Here is an 18,947-nt window from a genome sequence, read left to right on the forward strand (position 1 = left end):
GAGAGATTTTACCCACTGGTTTACACCCCACACAGCTGGCTGAAGTGGGGAACCAGGAGTTTCATGCTGGTCTCCCACATGGAGGCTCAGGCACTTGGGCCACATCGTGCTGCCTCCTGGGAACTTCAGCAGATAATTGTCTCAGAAGTTGAGCAATGAGGAATCAAACTGGCCTCCATGTGAGATGGATATTTATCCTTAAGCAGATGCTCAGTTTGCGAATTTTTGTTGGTTGCTTATTCATTTTGTCAGTTATTTTCCTTGCTGTGTAGAAGCTTCTTAGCTTGACATAGTCTTATTTTCTACGTTTTCTTTTTCTTTTTTGTTCTTCTTCTTTTTTTTTTTTTTTTTTTTGCTTTTATTGCCTGTGCTTGGGTCATATCCAAGAAGTCTTTATCTAGCTTGATATCATAAAGCAATCTCCTCAGATGATTTCAGGTCTGAAGTTTAGGTCCTTGATCTAATGTGAATTGCTTTTAAATAGGGTGTAGGATGAGGGTCTTGATTCAAACTTCTTCACGTACAAATCAATTTTGCCAACATATTTGTAGAAGAGACATTTTTTTTAGCCTCTGAAGGACTGTAATGTAGGTTAATTCTTTTAATGTTTCATTGGTCTGTTTCTATTTTTGTATCCCTACCAGTTTGTTGTGATTTTAATAGCTTCAGGGTATGTCTTAAAATCTGAAACTGCTACATCTAGTTTTGTTTTTATCGTTTAAGACAATTTTGACTATTCAGGGTCTTTTGAAATTCTATGCACATTTCTGAATTGGTTTTTCTAGCTCGGTGAAGAATGTCCTTGGAATTTGGAGCACTGAGTTTGTAAATGTCTCTGAGTGGCATAGACATTTTGATGATGTTCATTCTTCTAGTTTAAAACAAGGAAGATACTCCATTTTTTGTCTTATTCTATTTTTCTCATTAACAATTTATGATTTTAAATTTTAGAGCTCTTTAATAGTCTTGGTTAGATTTTTTCCTAGTATATCTAACTTGATGCATAGCTGTTATGAGTGGGACAGATATCACGAGTTACTTCCCAGTCAGAGCATTGTTATATAAGAACAGTGCTAATTGAGCCAGGACTCTCCCACCGGTGCCAGGGACGTAAGTACTTGAATCGAGAGTAGAGTCTGGAGGCCTCAAACCAGCCAGCCCCAATAGTGGCCTAATTTACTATGTCAAAAGTGCAACATACCTAAAATATTTATTCCTTTTTCCCCAGATTTGTTTTCTTATTTGGAAAACAAAGTGATATACAGAGAGGAAGAGACGAGAGAGATATGGAATTGTCACGTGCTGGTGTCATGTTTCCCCGAACAGCCACAATGGCTTGGCTGGAATTACTGCTTTCCAGGTCATTAGTACAATTTGGATCAGAAAGTGGAGTTGCTGTAACTTGACTTGAAGCTCTGATGTAGAATGCTACAAGTTGTGGCTAAACGTGCTGCTGTGCAGCAGCGTTAGTGCCCAAGAATGCTTGTTTCATTTTGGGATGTGTTTGAACTTAACTTTTCTTTTGTGGCTCTATGCTGCAAATAGAGTCATTGGAGTTTGCTTTCATAGTAGGAGTCTAAGAAGATTTTAACATGTGCTTGGATGGTTTCCACTCTTTGTTAAATTTTTATTTCATGTCTAATAGACATATTTTAGACATAATTGCTCTTTAATGTGAATAGTCATCTTCCAGTGTTTATCCTTTGTATGCACAAATTTACATCTTTCTGTTGGTCAGAAATCTTTCTATGGCACAACTTTTTAAGTAAAATATGTAGTTTGAAACTTGTGGATTTTCTTTTGCTTTTTTGTTTTTCCAGTGGAGCTAGAAAATTCTGGTCACTTCCTTTTTATTTTAATTTCACTTTTTCAATGTAGCCAAAAACCTTATTTTTTTTCATCTGCTTGGCTTTCTGTCCATTCTTCTCATTATTCATCCCTAACGTCAGGGGTAGCCCTGGGAGGTGTTTCTGGAATCTTCAAGCACCACATCCTTTTTCTATGAAGTTTTCCTTGAGCCATCATGCTCAGGGAAACACGGTGAGCTCTGCCACGGCTCTCTGCAGCCCCAGTGTGAGCCATTTGTTCCATTGCTCCAGTCACACACTGTCATCTTGAAAAATCCCTGGTGGAAATCTTTGACCTGTGTCATGTCTGCTGCTTTTTGAATCCTGATTTCCTCTTTCAGCTTCCACTCTTTCATTTTGGGGAAGTGCATTCATCATTAGCTTTCTGAAGACTATTTCTGAATTATAAGTTGGTTAGATTCTATTTGGCCTTATCTCCTCTGAAGGGTTCAGGTCTTAGTTTCTCTGAGCTATTAAATCATACACCATTAGTCCATTAGCTTGCCCCATGGCTTGGCTTTTGGTGCTGTTTTTTTCATTCACGGTGTCCTGGAGGTTAATGCCTGGTTTATTCTTTTACTGTCAATTTGAAGGGTTTGGTAGGCAGTGTCTGAAATGGCCACTGAATTTTCCTGACTCACAGTTTTTATGCACTTATGTAACTTCTTTCCTCATCCCAGTGTGAATTAAGCCTCATGACTCACTTTGAAATTTATGACGCATGCAATAGGTTTTTACCTAGGTGAGGCTAAAAAAGACTGGGATATGGAGTTCACTGCCTATTCTCATTCATTTTTTCCATGTAACTGGCTCCGAAGAAAAGTGCATTTCCATATTGTGAACTGCCCTATGGGGGCGCCAAAGAGCAGGAGGTGAAGGGAGGCCCTCTGCTCAGTGTCCCTTAAGGTGCAAAGGGATACACTGGGCAGGCTAGGAGGACTGAATTACTCCATCTTACGATAGTCCTTAGGGAAGACTTGTTCCCAGTGATACAGTATGAGAAATCTCTTGGGCAAGGTCACTCAGGTAAGTTCTACCCAAAATATCCAGCCCCAAGAAAGTGTGAGTTAATAAATATTGGTTGTTTTCAGCTGCTAAATTAGTTTTTTTTTTTTTTTTTACGAACTATTGCAGAAAGATTTTAGGAAGGAATCAAGATTAGAATGTATTTTTGATTTTTCTGTGTTGGAACAGAAAAATGAAACCTCTGAATATGAAGCCATGCTTAAGAAAAGAGAGCAAAATGATAAGAATTTAAACATGTTGCTATTTCAAATCCTTGTGAATTTAAGGGGCAAGAATCCTTGTGAATAGAAGGGGCAAGAACGGGGGAAAGGCAGCATCATAGTAATCAGATAAGGAACCTCGAAAGCATGAGTTCAGCAAGTCTGAGAAGAGCGGCAGAATGCAAGCTGGGAAGTGAAGGAGGAAGCAATGATGTGATGCCTGGACAAATATTAAGATGAACCAACAGAATTCTCCTGGATTTCCATCTCCAAGGAATGCGTGGGTCAAAGTCCTGTTAATCAGAACCAGGAGTAGAGAAGAGGGGCAGACGTGGGCCAGATGAGGATGTGTTTAGGTCTGGATATTTCATGAGAGATGCCCTGGCCTACTGATGCACTCTAACGTTGATGCTGACGACAGCAGCTACCATGTATTATATACTGAATTAACAACAGGACCTGTTTGTATATTTCTACACAGCTTTTTAATTTTTCCTTGATAAAGTTATCTGGTAGTTGCTATTAATTATCACTTGGCAATGAGTAGTCTAAGCATTTAGAAGTTCAGAGAGCTTGCCCAAATGGTGTACAATGATTTTGAGGTGATAATTTGTGCATAAGCAGTATGATTCTGAAGTGTGTACGCCTTATGTCCTCCATTCCCTACTGTTCTTGTATGATCTGCTCATAAAAAAGGAATAATTGGGCATTGTCTTCAGAAATTGTGAATTTCTTTTACTTGTCCTAAACATTTTTGTAACCAGATAATCGTGTTTCTAATTATATGACTGGGCTTACAGCCGAAAGGATAATCAGAAACATTTAAAATTTTCTGGTGAATTATTCCATTTTTTGAATCAATTATATGTAAGGCATATTTGTTGATAATATATGGAAAAAGACAAGCCAGGTTTACAGTGTTAAATCTAATCATAATGGTACAAGCCTTTTGGGGGGATATTTCATGCATTCATTTAAGTAGATTATTATACTATTTAAAATCAGGATCTTGTGGAACAAGTAACTATATTGCATAAGAATATTTCAAATTCAATGTAATATGATTAAAATCCTGAAAAATTGTGAAGCAAATAATGTTATGTAGATATTATTTAATTGTGTTTATTTTCACTTTGCTCCGCATTTGTAGAAATAATATTTGCAAATTGCTGCTAAATTGATCAAAAAAACTTATTATATACTCTACAGCAATCAGTTTGGCAGAACATGAAACTTACAAAGCCAAACCAAAAAGCAGAGAGAGAAACAAAGAGAACCAGCAGGATGTGTAGAGATTATCTTGTGCGTACCAGAAGATTTTTTTACTATTGAAATGAGAAAGTGAAATTTCAGGATGACTGCTGGTGCCTAAGTAAAGTGCACTAAGGCATTTATCCAGTTAGCAGTTTGTAAGCGTGGAAGTGAATTCTGAGAACCAAGGGAAATAACAAAGACTGGTATACAGGCTTTGCGATTTACTCAATGTATTTCGTGAAATTTTCATAAAGGCGTGTGTCTTTTTCCTCTAAACTCTGACATGAAAATTTTACAGCAGGAAAAGTAGCATAAGTAATTAATACTTCCTCGAGATTCAGTTACTGCTAAGATCTGCCATATCTGCTCAGGTGTGTTTCAGTGTGTCCTGGACTTTTCTGTCATGGTTGAAGGTAATTAATACTTCCTTGAGATTCAGTTCATGTGTGGTTCAGTGTGTCCTTGACTATTCTGTCACAGTTAAGGGTAACTTTTTTTTTAGCTCATATATTGCACCCTAAGAATGTTCAGAAGTCTGGAATTTTCTTAAATTCCTTATCATCTGTTTCATTTCTGTATCTCTGCGGCCATTCCTGTTGTCCAGGTTTTACATGGTAGCAATGAACATGAAATAAAATTAAGATTGAGAATGATAATTTGGAAATCTGAAGAAGTCATCAGATAAGGTACAACTCTGTTAGTTAAAATATAATTACTTGGTTCAGTTTACAACTGCTCTGAACTCAGAAAGAAATGCAGGCCATTGATGAGTGTTTGTCACAGAAAATTGTATTCCTATGACTGTTTTCACAGAGAGCTTAAGAATAATCAGGAGGCAGTTAGAGCTCTTTGTAAGCTCTTGGAGAGACAAATGGTATCTCTTTAGAAAAGGCTCCCCAATATTGTACTTAAGAACATGAGCTATGTCAAAGTTGAGTCTTTGCTCTTGACTTTGCTTCCCGTCAGAGTGAAGTAGGAGACCAATTGATCTGGTTTCAGGATGAATGCTCATTTTTCTAGAAAAGGAAGAAATGGCACCAATCTTTACTGATACTTCCTTTAGTCTGACATTGAGTACACTCACTTGAGTATCTGTTACAGCAGCTAAGACGATGGTAGGGCTTCAGAAAATAAGAATCTTTAAAGTAGCAAATTTATGTACAGTTGAGTGAGGAAACAAGCCCTGAAATAGGACACAGCCTCTCGTCCATCTCCCAGGAGTGCAGGATGCACTTAACTGCAACTTATCAATGAAGGAGTGAGACAGCCTAACAAGGTTCTAATCACTGGACTGAAGGGCTGATTTGCCTCTCCAAAGGGTATGACCCTTGATGGCCAGTATTGTCAGGAGGCATTCCTTTAAGCAGTCTCTTTAAGAAATCCCACACCCAGAACAGGAAGGATCAGAGAAGAGATGGGGAAACCATACTTACACCCCTAAAATTTTAGTTTACACCGTTACTCCCACCTCAGCTGTCTGTCTGATGTATCAGGTGTAGCAATTTCTATTTCTTTTGCAGTAACATGTTGTGAGATTCATTTTGTCATTTGCTCATTCACTCACCTCATACTTGGTTGTAGATAAGGCATGATCCTGGGATCCAAATCAGCTGCAAAATATTCACTTGTATTTCACCCCAATATGACACTAAATGGTATTGGTAGCTATTTTTAATATATATTCATAAAATCACTGGAAATTGAACTGTTACACTTTTGCTTAATGACATAAAGTTAGCAAATAATAGAGCACTAATTTAAACTCAGTCTTATCTGTTTCTATAACTGACATTCGTTCTCTCTGTAATATTTGTTCTCAAAGTGTGGTCTTCCTTTTAGCATGGTCATTAACATTACAGGAAATATGGATATTCAGTCTCAACCCAGTGTAGAATTTCTAGGAACAGAATTTTGCAATCAATGGAAAGCGTATCTTCGGAGGGATTTTGCTGCACGCCAGAGTGTGACTCAATGTCATGCACTTTGTCTCATTTGAAATTGAGAGAATTTAGAGGAGATAGATGGTGAGAGAGGAAGTTCCGATGTTGCAATTACCATTCTGATGCCACTGCTCTCAAAGAGGGTAAACACAGGATGGATCAAGGACAATAGGGAGCCTCTCTTGATAATACCTGTGAAACCACTATGGGGCCAGAACCAAGACAACCTGCCAGCCAGTGTTCTCAGGAGGCATGGATGAATCATACTCCTGGGGCTACTCTGAGATGGTTCCATGGCCGACACTCACCAGGAGGACCTTCTAGCTGCCTTTCTGGGAACTATTGATTCAAGTGTTCATTCGGAAAAGGTTCTTCAGAGATTGTTCCAGAACCGATTTGATACAAGGATGTGATAGCTGTGATTTGCCTTGTGCAAAATCTGCATTATTTGCTTCTTTCTCATTTAAATAGAATTTTCTTTTATTCACTACAGATAGTGTCTTGCAGTTTGAAGTGGACATGCCAGTTTGATATAGTCTCGGTACTTAATGAAAAAAAAAATAGCTGGAAGATCTAGGCTAGACAACAGATAAATTGTGGAAAAATCTCTTGACTGGGGATCCCCATTGAAAGGGCAAAACACATGCCTTGAAAACTTGTAAGGGTTGGTGGCCCTAGATTCTGTAACAAAACAACATGCTAATTTTTCTTTTGATTATCGAAACTAATTCCATACTGTAAGCTAAAGGGTAAGCCATGAAATCAGTTAAAAACAAACATGGTAAGCAGATGTGATGTTACAGCTAGAGAAAACAGAGGCAAAAATGAGATGCCTTTACTTAAACAAATGAACAGATGCATAGAAAAACACAAAACTGGCAAAACAAGCAAACATTTGGAATAAAGATTTTTAAAGTGGATACATGACTTAAAAATATATTCCCAAACTGAGATATTTGTTGTGGTGAACAAATATAATTTTTAGGAATCTGTTCTCAGTGTACAGACTATGAAGTTTCAGCTCTGAGATCCTCCCAGAGTCAACTTTCATTCATGTCTGTGTGGGCGGAGCATTGCTGCCCACCCAAGGTCTCTGGGTATTTAGACTTGAAGATGTCTTGTGAATGAAGCACAGCCGGCAATGTGGCCACTGCGGTCATGTTTGTGGCTCTCATTCCCACAATCTTGGCCGCCAGAATAAATTTCGCAGTAACAGATGGGTTCCTGCCAGTTCCAGGTCTGAGCCACACTTGGGCCTATTTTCTGAGTAGCTGGTTTATTCAGAAATTCCTTTTTATTTCTAGTGTAGTATAAAAAGAAATTAAAAAAAAAGAAATGCACAATACTAAATAAACATATTAAGAAGAAAACATTTTGGTAATCACTTTTAGGGCTTTTTCAGAAGTGGAACTGTAGAATCACAGAGTCTAATAAGCTCATCTTAAACTTTGCTTATCGTCTTTGAGGAAGCTTTGTATTAATAATATGAGTGTAAATCAAAAATTTTTTGGAAAGTAGAATTAAGTGTAGCTCTGTTTGGTGGAAAAAACTTTTGAAAATTGTAAGTATGGAATGCATAAAAAGTTTGTGAAGGGGTGGGGGAGGGGATAAGGTTTCACGGCGATGTTGGTATCCCATATTGGGGCACTCATTCAAGTCATAGCTACTTAACCTCCACTCCGGCATCCTTCTAATGAACCTGGATGGGCAGCAGATGAAGGCCTGAGCATGCACATCTCTGTTGCACAATTAGGAAGCCCTGACAGATTCTCACCTTTTGGTTTCAGTTGAACTCAGCCTCAGCTATTGTGGACTTTTGGAAAACAATTCAGCAAACAGAAGACATCTCTCTTGACTTTCCCCCTCCTTTCTGTTGTTATATCTTTCAAATAAATAAGTAGATAAAGAAGACTTGAAGCAAATGAAGAGTTCGTGGACAGTGTCTATTATGCAAAAAAACGTGTTATTTTCTTTCTTTTGAAACATTTATTTACTTTGTAAGAATGATAGACTCAGAGAGAGATATTCTATTCATCAGGTCACTCCTCCAGTTGCCACAGTGTTGGAAAGTGGGAACACGATCCAGGTGTCCCACACGGGTGGCACCGACCCACCCACTTGGGCCATCACTTATTGCTTCTCGGGGTCCACTTCAGCAGAAAGCTGGAAGTAAAGGCAGGTATTAATGCCAGGTATGTAACATTGGATGAGAGTGTCAAAACTTACCACTTATCCATGGAATTAAGAAAATGTGAACCAAATGCAACTTTTAAAAAGATCTATATATTTGAAAATTCAGGCTTTCAGAGAGAGAATGGTAGAGAGACATAGAAACTGAGAGAAGTCTTCAACACTCTAAAAGTGTCATAGGACTAGAACTTAGCCAAGTGGAAGCCAATACCAAGGAGTTTTATCTACCCATCATGTGGGTGGCACTTGTGCATCTTCTGTTTTTGTAGGGCATTTGAAAGAAGTTGGATTGGAAGACGAGCAGCTGGCATACAAATTGACGCACATATGGGATGATGGCCTCACAGATGGATGCTCACCATGCTGTGCCGCAACACTGGCTCTGAGATCCTCTTTCAAATGTGTGCTCCTCTTTGATAATGCCGTCACATTTAGATTTCTCTAACAAGATGACATTTTTATGGAGAAATGTCATGCTGTACTATGCATGAAAGCAACAAGTGGTGCACTATAGCAGGGGAATTCCTGCATTCTTAATGAAAAGTATCCAATTTTGATTCCTGACTGGGCGTTTTACTTTCTCGATTACACTGGAGGAAGTATTTGATGTTTTTATTTTCAGCTTCCTGGTTGTATAAAGGATAATTACCTCTACTCATGTGGTATTTGGATTACTAATGAGAAAGATGGTCAGTGTGTTCACCTGATGTTTCTGAGCACCTGCTGTGTGTCTAGTGTACTACGAGAAGTTAGGAATCCCACAGTGAAGAGGACACAATTCTTTTTTTTTTAAGCAATTATAAGGTTTCCCATTATTGTGTGATTGCTGTGGAGAAGCCCGAAGAATGTAATCAATTTTAGTTCATGCAGGCATAGGAGTGAATCAAAGGCAGTCTTTAGAGGGACGCTCTGTTGGGAGTGAGACACAAGTGAAACAGGTGGGAGAAGGTTCCAGTGGAAACGGACGGTGCCTGGAGAACACTGTGTGCAGCCACCAGGAGGAGAGAAAGGAAGACTGAGGACTAATGGAATGAAAGTGGTTTGATGTCGTTGATAGAAATGCTGAATCCTTAAATCTACGGATGGACTCAGCAGTGGGGGATGTTCAGAGGATGGTGGCACACTTGACTTATTTTATAAGAGCAGTTAGATGCTCTAATAAGATGGAGAGGGTTTCCACTTAAGTGGTGATTTTGATTATGGCAACAGATGTGGTGATGGTCTAAGACAAGACAGTTGCGATAGATTTTGATCAGAGTAGAGAGACTTGAGGCATCAAAGATAAGGCTTTAGTAGGATTAGGAATTCAGTAGAATTTGGAAAACAATATTAACAATTTTTCAGACTTTGTTAACTTGGGATGACAAATTGTTTAAGGAAAAAACAAACCCTGTGATTTTACAAATTGAACACTCTATGGTCAAACTGGAGGCAATCCATCTTCCAGAAAATAATCATTACCATAAGGTTTGCCAGGGACATGTCCCTTCAGTTTCTTGACTTTGCCCCAGTGTGGTGAGATCCTGCAGCTTACTGTGCTGCAGGCAATCCTTACATCTCAGACTCTTAGCTCCTCTTGGGGTTGCCCGCTCTGTACCCCATTCTGGGCTAGTGAAGGCACTTTGCTGCCCAACTAACATCCTGCTGCTGTGGCAGGTGCAGGGGACAGCATCTGTTTTCAGCATGCTAATTTCTGCCAAGCACAGCTCAGGTTGGTCCATACTGTTTAAGGAGGTTTTACAGAAATTCCTGGGAACACTGCAAGCAAATCTGACAGAAAACTTAGAGAGAGATTGTTTTTCAGTAACATGTGTGTTGTTCTCGTTGTCGAGGTATTTGTCCTGCTTCAATTTTCAGTCTCCTTCATGCGGCAAGACAGCTCTGAACTCAAACACTGAAATTCTCTAGTTGATTCAGTTTGGAATGATTTCCTCAGAACTAGGAAGAAAAGGATTTATCCTTGGCTTCAACGAAGGACTGCACCATAACTCCTGGGGCCCAGATGAGAGTGAGTATATTGCCTCAGGAATAGGATCATCACCACTCACGTTTTTATGGTCTATTCCCTTGGCCTCACCAAAGAGCAGTTCATCACAGGAAGCATGGCTGTATTTGTCAGAATTTAGGCTATTTGGTTTTAAGTAGTACCATATAGAGAAATCTTGATTTTTACCCCATGAGCTGTTATGACAGTTTAGTTTCTTTGTCATCTCACTTCATCAAGGATTCATAATCTTTGGGTGAAAATTCACTCAGGGGAACCTTGTTGCCTATATAGAAGTGCTATTATTAACTGTGAGGCATAATATGGTGACAAACTGTAAATTTCCATGCAATAAAGTTAGAATGATTTGGTTTGGTTCATTGACTCCTGAAGAGAAAGCTTGCCCTTCACCTAGGGTTTGATGATATCCTGCATTTTATTGCTGCCTTTTGTAGGATATCAGAAATTATAATATCTAAAACATAATCTGTTTATGACAGCTTGTCTTCCTAAGTTACCAAAACCCAGTGCAGACACGATTTACACTGAAACATATCTGATAATAAATTTTCCGTAAAGTGAAGTGAGAAGGAAATTATGTTTTATAATACCTTTATCAAATTCATTCTTATGTCTTGCTCCCTCCTTTAGAGACTGAGCATAACTCTTCTCATGAAGCTAGAACAATTTTTACTTCTTTTTGCATCTTTTATTCCAAATTAGCACCAAAAATCCTTATTATGTGTTCACCCATGTGTAGTATGACTTTAAAATTTATACTGTACGTTGCATGTGAAGCCCTTTTAGAAATTGGCATTTAAAACAGTACAGGCCGATAGCATCACTTCTCACAAACATTTGGAGGGGAGAATGATCCATTTTTGGCAGCTAAGGGCAGACAATGTTTGGAAATACGTTATGGGAGAATTTCGAGTGGATAAGCAAAAATATTTTATGAATAAAATAAAAGAGTTTACTTTCGATTCAAATGTGAAAATCACTGCATTGAGTCACAGATCGGTTGGAGTATGGGAAAGCTCTCCTATCCCATCGCATGGTGTCAAGCTTCCATGCTCCCAGGCCCACGTCCTCCGGAGAACAGAGCACATGAACTGCCATCATTGAGGTCCAGTCGGCCATACCTTCCCAGGAAGCCAAGACTCCTTTCTTTGTAGAATCCTTTCTAATCTCATCCTTTATAACATGCAGCTTTATAAATTGACCATTTTCTCCTTTGAGTGATTGTATAGTTGTCCTCCTTTTAATTTTCTCCTCTCTAAGATACATTGCTTTTATACAAAGCCTCCAACCCTTTTCTTTGAAGATGGCTTAACAAACAAAGCTGGCACATTCACTTATTGTGGTAGAAATTGTTATGATTCATGCACGCTTGAGAGTAATCAGATCCTCACACAGGGGTTTCTAATCGCTTACCTGCATGCACTCCAATATCTAAGTTGCATTTTCTGGAGTATGTGCTATAGTTATTACAAAGTCATAAAATAGCACAGATTGCCTTCTGAATTAGTTTGTGAACTGCTGCAAACATATCCTTGTGTACCGGCTTAGCCTGATCAGACTACAGTATCTACTGCAAGAGATCTAAGTATTCTAATTTCAAATGCAAATCTTTGTGCAATTGTCAGCTGGAATTCTGATGTGAGACCAATGCCCTTCTTATAGCTGTGTTCTTATATCTGTACATCATAGATTTTTTTTAGCTTTACACACATAACCAAAAACAGATGTAGTTGCTGGCACATCCTCTATACATTTTTTAGATTAAAGTCATCTCTTTGTTTCAGTCAAGCCTCATAATGTTGTAAATGACAGAATCCCAATCAAAATTGGCTTAAGCAAAAATTGAGTTTATTGAGGCCCATAACTAAAACATCCATTGTTAGGTCTGGCTTCAAGATTCAAATAATGTCATTAGGACTCGTTTTGTCTTCTCTCTCTTCTTGGCTTGATTTCGCTGCTTTGGTTCCAAGTGGTAACAAAATGATTGCATGATCTCCAGTTCTGGTATAATCTCAGGCCTCTCAGGAGAGGGAAAGAGGATCTTTTCCAGAAATTAGAACAAGATCTCTTTCTGGTTAACGAGCTAAATTTGCCTTATGTGTCTATTCCTTAAGCATCACTATGGCCAGACAAATGTGATATTTCAAATTTCTGGGTATGTGTCACTTGGAATGGTGAAGTGGATCCAAATCTAGCAGAAGTAAAATGTATAAAGTAGAAAATTGGGACATTGTTATCAAAAAGTACTGGGTAGCAAAAACAACATCTGTTTCCTATAGACATCTTCGGCTTGGAATGTGACAGAATGCAGGAAAGAAATGAATTGAGAGAGTGCGGATCCAAACACAAAGATGGCACAAAAAGAAAGGTTTATTTTAGCAAGTATTTGGAAAAGAGATATTTTGGCATAATACAGCATTCTGGATATTATGCTTTTGAGAAATAGAACATGAAGTCGAGTTAATAAGTGTGTAACAGACAAAATAATACTTTATCTTACTAAGTTTATTGTGCATAGAAAAAGGATTTCTAACATCAGGAAGTGCAGATTTTCATATAATATAGTAGTTCCAATTATTTCAATAATTATCTACATTTAAGTTGTCTGAAATTTTATGTTGCATTGGCACAGATAGCACTTGCAGTACTATTACCTATTAAATGTCTCAGTTGTTCTACTATGGAAATAAATATGTTTAGAAATAATCTACAAAGAATTGACTGAAGGGCATGACAAATCATGCACTGGTTCTTGAGAAACTGCTGTGCCTCTAGTTGCAGTGGCTTAGACGGTGTCAGTGATGGGACATATTCTAGTGGAGAGCAGTGCTTCTCTCTGCAAGAGGCATTTGAAATGAAAAGAAATGGATATGGTGATAATTAATAATCAGTGGCTAGACCACCAATGTGGCTCAAAGATGTGAGTTGAAAGGGATAACAGAGATCTAGGACGATTATTAAGTTCTACTCTAAGGAATTTATAAATTGCAAAAACATGGCAGTAATTCCATCAAAACAGGGATAAGAACAAGTGTCACATTCGGTTGCTTACTAGCATCACATTACGAGTGCAGTTATCAAGTGCTCCTGAAAATGAAAGGTCAAATCACAGAAGAGAGATGCATTTAAATTAAAAATATTGAAAGACAATGTTGAAATAATTAACTAGTGGCATACCACGTTGAATGACATGGAGTTTGGTGGGGAGGGTCAGATGAGATGCGCCCGAGGAAGATGACCCTTAGAGCAGCTGATTCAAAAGTCACAAGCAACAGGCTGGAACGTTTTGTACAAGAGAAATCTAACTTGGCAATAACTGCGAGTAGTAGAAGCAGAAACAAAGCTAGAATCATGCAGAATTTAGCCTGGCTAACTGAATCTCTTCTCTCTTTAATCTTCCTCTAGCCATCCCTTTACAGTTTTCTCTCTCTCCATTCTAGAGGCAAGAGAGCAGTAGTATGATGTGATGGACGACAGGTGGTTGAATAAAAATTCACTAGTGGTGTTTTCCATTACGTGAACTAGTTCCCTTGGCACACTGTGTGGACAGAGAACACCATCAATGTCGTCTAAGGGAGGAAATGAATGCAGACCACAACTAACGCTCACCTGCTGATCTGCGAGCGCTCCATTATTCTGAATCATTTGATAATAATAAGCTTACATTTACTTCACTATGTGGAGGGTTTGGAGAGAGATTTTGTTTTGACAAAAATGATATATACTATTCCTCCATGGCGAATACTATGAGGAAAATCACATTCATTAACAGGTTTGCTAAATGCTGACATCATTCCAGACATTTTCTAGATGTTCTGTAGAGGTTGTTGAATAATGACAAAAATCCTTTGTTTCACGGAATTTTCATTCACACGAAACAGCTAGGCGACAAATGAATAAACAAATTGATATACAATGTTCTTTCTATGCATAATAAATTATGAAGAAAATGAAAAGTTTCAACTATGTTGGAAAGTTACTACTATATTAAAGATCCATTTATGTCTTTAATTTTAAATAAAAATTTATATATAATATATAAAATATTTATTATACACATTATAGATTAAATAAAATATATATTTATATATATACATGCATTTTTAACACAGAGAGAAGAAAGACACAGAAAGAGGTCTTCCTCTTTGCGGTTCACCCTCCCAAAATCTGCCATAGCCTAAGATAAGCTGATTTGAAGCCAGGAGCATTCAGATTTTCTCCTGGTCTTCCACATGGATACAGGGTCCCAAGGACTTGAGGCATCTTGCACTCATTTCCCAGGCTGTAAGCAGGGAGCTGGATGGGAAATGGAGCAGCCAGGACGCAAACCTGTGCTCATATGAGATGTTGATGCCACAGGCAGAGGATTAGCTTATGGCACTGTGCAGTCCCTGAAAGCTACTACTTCTAACTTGTGGTACAACTGTATAGAACTAGTTTCGGTTGCAAGTGTTGAAGAAATGTCAGTATATCCGTAACTAGTGCCCCAGTAGTTAGTTCCAGTAGCATCATCACCTTACCCATTTGGTATCTATACCTGTTTAGCCTTTCTTGACCTTCAAGGACAGGTAGATCTGATATTTTAAGTTACTTTTTACCTGCTCTGGAATTTCATGTAGGTTATCTGGTGTACTTTTGAAACTGCTTCTTCTAATCAACATCACGTTGCTGAGATTTGCTTGAATTGCAAGTGTTAGTATTTTTTATTGTTGCATAACAATACTTTAATTTATCCATTCTCATTTGAAATTGACTTTTTTAGTTTTGTTTATTTCATTTCCTTTGCAATAAAGAAAAAGAGGGAAAGAGAGAGAGGAGAGGGAGGTGGGGAAGAGAGAGAGAGTCTCCCATCCACTGATTGACTCCACAGGCGGTTGCAAGGGCCAGCAGTATTTTCCGGCTTCTTTTCCTTTGTAGTGATTTTTTTACTACAATTGGGTAATGTTGATGTGATGCCACAGCAAGCTTTGCTTATCTTCCCTCTCTCTTTTTAAGGACAGTGGACACAGTGGGTGTGTGTTGTTAAATTACCATGGAATTCTTCGCTACTTTTCGACTTGGCTTTTTTCTTCACGGATAACCATTTATTTCTGTTGTTAGTTCCAAAGTGTGCCATTTGTGTAGGGAGGATTTTTTTATTCTCAATTCATGGCGATTCTAAGACTTCAGGTGAAAATCCTAGGGCTTTGGAAAGTTCGTTGTGTACACCATGGCTTGTGGAGAAATTCAGTGGTCCCTAATGCTGCCTGATCCTTGCTAGCTCAGATCGGCTCTTCCTCAAGCAGCAGCTACTATTCCTTAGTATTCGCAGACTTACTCTACTGAGGAATAATCACACAAATAAATGCATAAATGGCTACATTTCTCTTATGAAGACTTATCTTTTCAATTTTGTGACCATTGGGGTTCAAGTCATTCACTTTCTGACAAACTGAGATTATCATGTATGTTGAATAAATGATCGAGTCTCATTTTAAAAGGACTTATACCCAAGAATTTGATTCAACTATGAAGCAAATCCTTTGGAAAGAGTACACAAAACTGTTGTATTTTGTTTAGCATAAAAAAATGATTAACTTCTTATGTTTTTTTTGGCAATGGTGTTGCCAGGATTTTACAGACCTGTGTTATGAATTCTTTAAAGGGTCTCCCAGAAACTATTCATTATTAGAGAATAGTTGCTTACAAAACGTATCTTTTTATTTTTCTTTATGAACAAGCTTTAAAAATTATTATTACAACCAGGGCCCAGCGCCATAGCATAGTGGTTAAAGTCCTCCCCTGGCATGTGCTGGGATCCCATATGGGCGCTGGTTCTAAACCTGGCAGCTCAACTTCCCATCCTGTTCCCTGCTTGTGGCCTGGAAAAGCAATGGAGGACAACCCAAAGTGTTGGGACCACGCAACCATGTGGGAGACCAGGAAGAATTCCTGGCTTCTGGCTTCAGATTGGCTCAGCTCCAGCCATTGCGGCTGCTTGGGGAGTGAACCACCGGACAGAAGATCTTCCTCTCTGTCTCTATTCCTCTTTGTATATCTGCCTTTCCAATAAAAATAAATAAATCTTTAAAAAATTATTATTATAATCAAACACATACATGTCTATCTACTTGGTTGTTTGCATAACAAAATATCAACTTCCATGGTACGGTATAAAATATAAGACAAATTAGATTCATCATAGATTATATATTTTTTAACAAAATATTTATTTTATTGGAAAGTCAGATACACAAGAGGAGGGGAGACATAGAGGGAAGATCTGTCTGTTGAATCACTCCCCAAGTGGCCTCAATGGCTGGAGCTGAGCAGATCTGAAGCCAGGAGCCAGGAAATTTTTTTCTGGGTCCCGCATGTGGGTGCAAGGTTCCAAGGCTTCGGGCCATTCTCCACTGCTTTCCCAGGCCACAATCAGGGTGCTGAATGGGAAGTGGGGACACCTGGACATGAACCTGTGGTCATATGGAATCCCGGTGCATGCAAGGTGAGACTTTAACCTCTAAGCTACCAGGTCCTTTTAAAAGGACTTGCTATTTATGAGATTAGGTCCAAAGTGGTAAGTTAAGACAAATTAAAATCTTTATTATTTGCTCTTTTTGTTAGATTTTGTTATACTTTTTCTTTGACCAGATGACAAGCTTGGCAGAATTTATTGCAGTTACTAATTTGATTAGCCATTACCAATTAAAATAAATATGAAAGTATGAATGAAATTTTACATCTCAATTTGCTACATTACCCTAATTAGAACAGCAATTTTTACGTAGTAGATTATATGTAAATTATGATAATGCATTCCAATATTTTAATGCCTGCATATATTTAACTACAGGAGTAATCATTACTTTTATTTGAATTAAATACATCAAGTTAGTAAGAAAGCATGAGACATCAAGTTTGTGTGAACTATATGTGGAAAGTTATTGGAATAAATTATAACTAATGTATTTCTAATGCATTTATGGTTTGTCCCATTCATTCAGATTTGAGTTAAGAGACTTTACAAATTCCAAAACATGCTTTTGAAGAAAGATAAACTAAGCTTTCTATTAAGGTTAAAAATAAACAGACTATACTATACAATATATTAAAAATACAGAAGTGTAAGATTTAAGAATAAATGTATCATCTGGCAGCACCTGCTTATCTTATGTTATCTTTTGGGAATAGTACCAGACATATTGACTTTGATAGAGACAAGTAAGCAAAATTTAGATTTTTTTTAAAAAGATTTATTTATTTTTATTGGAAAGGCAGATATACAGAGAGGAGTAGAGACAGAGAGGAAGATCTTCTGTCTGATGGTTCGCTCCCCAAGTGACCGTAATGGCTGGAGTTGAGCCAATCTGAATCCAGGAGCCAGGAGCCTTCTCCAGGTCTCCCACCCAGGTGCAGGATCCCAACGCTTTGGGTTGTCCTCGACTACTTTCCCAGGCCACAAGCAGGGAACTGGATGGGAAGCTGGGCTGCCCGGATTAGAACCAGCGTCCATATGGGATCCCAGCGCATGCCAGGTGAGGATTTTAACCACTATGCTATGGCACTGGGCCCCCAAATTTAGATTTTTAAAATACAATATTTATTTATTTGAAAGTTGGAAATACAGACAGAGATTCTTCCATCCACTGTTCACTCCCTCAGTCGCCACATTGACCAGGGCTGAGTACGTTCAGATCCCAAAGTCGGGTCTCCCACGTGGCTGGGAGCAGCCCAGGCACAGGGAAGAGCAGGCACTGCTTCCCCAGCTCATTATCAGGCAGCAGGTTGGGCAGTGCGACAGCAGGAGTCTGAGCTGCTGCCCATCCGGGATGTAACATCCAAGATGGTACCTTCACTTGTTATGTCACATTACTGTATGACCCGAAACGTCAACATTTGGAAGTCTTAAGTTCCAATATCTGGTTTTTAAAAAGTATTAAATTAACTACTGTTTTTTTTTAATGGGTGAATCCTTTTTTTCTTTTTAAGATTTATTTCTTTTTATTGCAAAAGCCGATGTCTACGGAGAGTAGGAAAGACAGAGAGAAGTATCTTTGTTCCGATGATTACTGACCACAACAGCTGGTGCTATGCTGAGCCGAAACCAGGAGCCAAGATCCTCTTCCAGGTTTCTCACATGGGTACAGAGTCCCAAGGCTTTGGGCCTACTTCGACTGCTTTCCCAGGCCGCAAGCAGAGAGCTGGATGGGAAGCAGGGCTGCTGGGATTAGAACCCGTGCCCATATGGCATCCTGGCAAATTCAAGGTGAGGACTTCAGCCGCTAGACCATAGTGCAGGACCCTCGGGGGTGAATCTTACAACATATTTTGTGAACTCTGCTGCTAGATATTTTCTTCTCATTTTGGAGCTATATCAAATGAGACACAAAATAAATGCATAAATATATATGTTATATATATAAAATAAATTACATATATACCTATTGAATAGGTAATATTCAAAAAAATGGATATTAGATTGCCTGATTTATTTGAGGTATATGTT

This window comes from Ochotona curzoniae, unplaced genomic scaffold (assembly GCF_017591425.1).
Source record: "Ochotona curzoniae isolate NIBS_2020 unplaced genomic scaffold, NIBS_Ocur_1.0 scaffold_4506, whole genome shotgun sequence".
In the NCBI taxonomy this organism is placed as follows: Eukaryota; Metazoa; Chordata; class Mammalia; order Lagomorpha; family Ochotonidae; genus Ochotona; species Ochotona curzoniae.